The sequence below is a fragment of the Carlito syrichta genome, unplaced genomic scaffold (assembly GCF_000164805.1).
Source record: "Carlito syrichta isolate Samal-C Ts95f unplaced genomic scaffold, Tarsius_syrichta-2.0.1 Scaffold289258, whole genome shotgun sequence".
NCBI classification, from domain to species: Eukaryota; Metazoa; Chordata; class Mammalia; order Primates; family Tarsiidae; genus Carlito; species Carlito syrichta.
The window spans coordinates 150,604-153,820 of NW_007233354.1; positions in this window are offsets into that span (position 1 = coordinate 150,604).

Sequence of the window (3,217 nt, forward strand, 5' to 3'; positions counted from 1 at the left end):
CCGGATTACAGGCATGCGCTACCACGCCCGGCTGATTTGTTTTTGATTTATTGTAGAGATGAGGTCTCGCTGCCCAGGCGGGTCTCGAACCCGTGGGCTCAGGCAATCCACTCACCTCAGCCACCCAAAGGCGCGGGATTACAGGCTGAGCCACCGAGCCTGGCTGAACCTTTTTTTCTGATCAGCAAGGATGAAAAACAATAATGGAATCAAAGTCACAGATGCTGAGGATTTGTTAGGGTTGAAGGATAATTTGTCATGTATCTGTGACTATCTGAAATAATTTTATATTCATTCTGTGGGAGGTTACTATAGATTTTTTACACATTTGCCAACAAGAATATAAAGAAAGAGAGCAATGTCAGAGGCTGTGTTCAAAATAACTATGTGTTGCTATTGGTAACTAAGACTCGCAGTAAATCGAACTGTAGGAATCTATGGTGCTTTTTTATTTTCAGTTGGTAAAAACTTTCAAGAAAAGGGACTTAGTTTATTTTTGGTTTTTATGGTTCAAATACTTCTCAGAAGGTCAGTAGGCCTTGGGAAGGTTTACATGCCATATTTAGATTATTAAAGCTATGCTTTAAATAAGAATGTTTGGGACTCATCCAAAAATTAAACTTAAAAGATGAATTGGAAGACAAGTAGGCTATTAGCTGCTGACCCAACTTGCATGTGCCCATTCAGGGGTGTCAATAGATCTTCTCACTTCATGGCGGCTACCTCGTTCATACTCCGTAGACCTTTCCAGTATCCTCTCACAATTGGTCTGGCTTTTTCTTTCAATCCTCACCCTATGCTCACTCTTTGGACTTGTTGAAGGAATTTATCTAACCCAGTGTATACATTGGGATTCTTGCAGCTGAAAATTAAAGAATATTCAACCCAAACTGGCCTAAATAAAAAAAGAAAAAGTATTGGTTCGTGTGACTGGAAAGTTCAGAAGTTCAGGCACGTCATGTTGCAAGGACTCAAATGATATCTCCAGGACCCATTTTCTCTCTGTTCTATGATTCAACTTCTTCTGTGTTGATTCTGTTCTCAGATGGACTCTCTCCCTATGTCCCCAGAATGGCTGCCACCTCCTCTGGAAATAACTTATTTCTTTTTTATTTATTTATTTATTTTTGAGTTGGAGTCTCACCTTATTGCCCAGACTGGAGTGCAGTGGCTGCTCCCGGCCACCACAGCCTCGACCTGCTGGGCTCCAGCAATCCTCCTGCCTCAGCTTTCCAAGTAGCTGGAACTACAGGCATGCACTACCATGCCCGGCTAATTTTTTGATTTATTGTAGAGATGAGGTCTTGCCAAGTTGCCCAGGCGGGTCTCAAACCCGCGGGCTCAGGCAATCCACTCACCTCAGCCTCCCAAAGTGCGGGATTACAGGCTGAGCCACCAAGCCCGGCTATAACTTATTTCTAGGTTTAAATCTGGTAGAAAACAGTGGGTGTTTTTTACTTAGAATTCTTAAGAAAAGTTCAGAATTTCATACTGATTACACCAGTCTAAATCCCACCCTTGTGCCAAGAAAATATGATGTGCCAATTAACTTAGGCCTCAATTCAATTTCTACCCACAGATCTGGAGCTCTATCTAGATCACAAGAAATAATATGCAGAAAAGATGAATTGCAAATGAAAATAGGGACTACTGATAGAAATAGAAGGACTGAATGACAGAGAGGCACAAAACAAATACTTATTATATTTACCTTTGACTATTAGCTCTTCCTGGGCCCAGACTGCACTCAACACACCAGCCATATTGAATTCTCTATTCTAACTTGCCATGATCTCTTCCCTCTTTGTGCCATCCTACATAATGAGAGATGTGCAATGGAATCTGGCCTGCCTGTCATGAAGGAGCGTAAATGATCTTACTCTAAGACACGGAGTAAGACATTTACAATTGAGTAGTTAGATTCTGTCCAGTGAAGCACCCAGCAATACCAGGGACTTACAGCAATGAGCATTATTGCTTCCAAAGTGTATTTATTGTAGATACTGAAGCACATCTAATTTTTAAAATCTATCCTGATGTAGGAAGAACTATAATAGTGAAGGAGACCAGAATATGCCACCCCAAAATAGGCCTATTTGGCATAAGGAATATTCTGAGCTGAAGGCACTTGAGGAACATCAGACTCAGAAAAGAGCTCTGAAAACAGAGCATATGTTTCCTTTTTGTAAAGGAAGTTTACATTTACAAAAGAAATTTACATTTGCAAAAGTGTCTCATTCACCCAAACCAGGAAGGCGGAGGAGGATTATAATAACTCTTATCAATGGAGAAGGCACCAACTTAAATTGTGCAAGCAAACCTTATTAAATAACCCTTGTTTACCACACATTTCTTAGTCACTTTCCCATAACTTACCTCTCCCACCAAAAACCAAGTCCCTCTTTTCCTTGTCTAGCCTAAGAATTTATATAAGCCCCAAATTCTGGCTGACTCCTTGAGCCACAACTCTCTTAGTAAAGATTCATGAGTATGGATGTAATTAAAACTGCTTTCTTCTCTTGTTACTCTGTCTTTTATCTATTCAATTTATGGGTCCCAGTTATTGAACCTGGGAGGCTAGAGGGAAGGGTTTTTCATCCTTAGAATAGAATGTCTGTAGCAGAACTATAGTGCCCAGAAGCACTTAACATGGTGGCCAGTAAAATTTGGGAGTGCTTTAATCTCCATTGTGCTAAGAACATATAAGGACTCGTTGACCACATACCTACCTAATCCTGAATTGTATCCCACATCTTAAAAATAAATTAAAATTAAATTTAAAAGAAGGAATATATAAGGACTTATCCTCCAGGTAACTAATCCCTTTGAGGCTACCAGGCATCCAACAAGGTCATTCAACCTAGAGAAAAGAAAGCTGACTTCAAGTATATGAAGGGCTGTGAGCTAAGTGAAAGAAAAGTGAATGAAATAGATTCTTTTTTTTTTTTGAGCCTATGAGTGGAGCTGAAAGGAGAAGTTCAAATACAGCGCATTTCACTCAATGTATATTTATAAAGAGTCACTAAGTGCCAAAGCTGGGACTGTAACACTGAAATGACAGCCGTAAGACCTTGTTCTTAAACAACAAATAGTCTAGCAAGAAACAGACACATGAACAATATACACACATTAACACACACATGAATACATGCCCTTGAGGGTCATTGCAGTGACCTAGCTTGAGAACTGCTGTATGTACCCTTCCCACTTCTCTTCC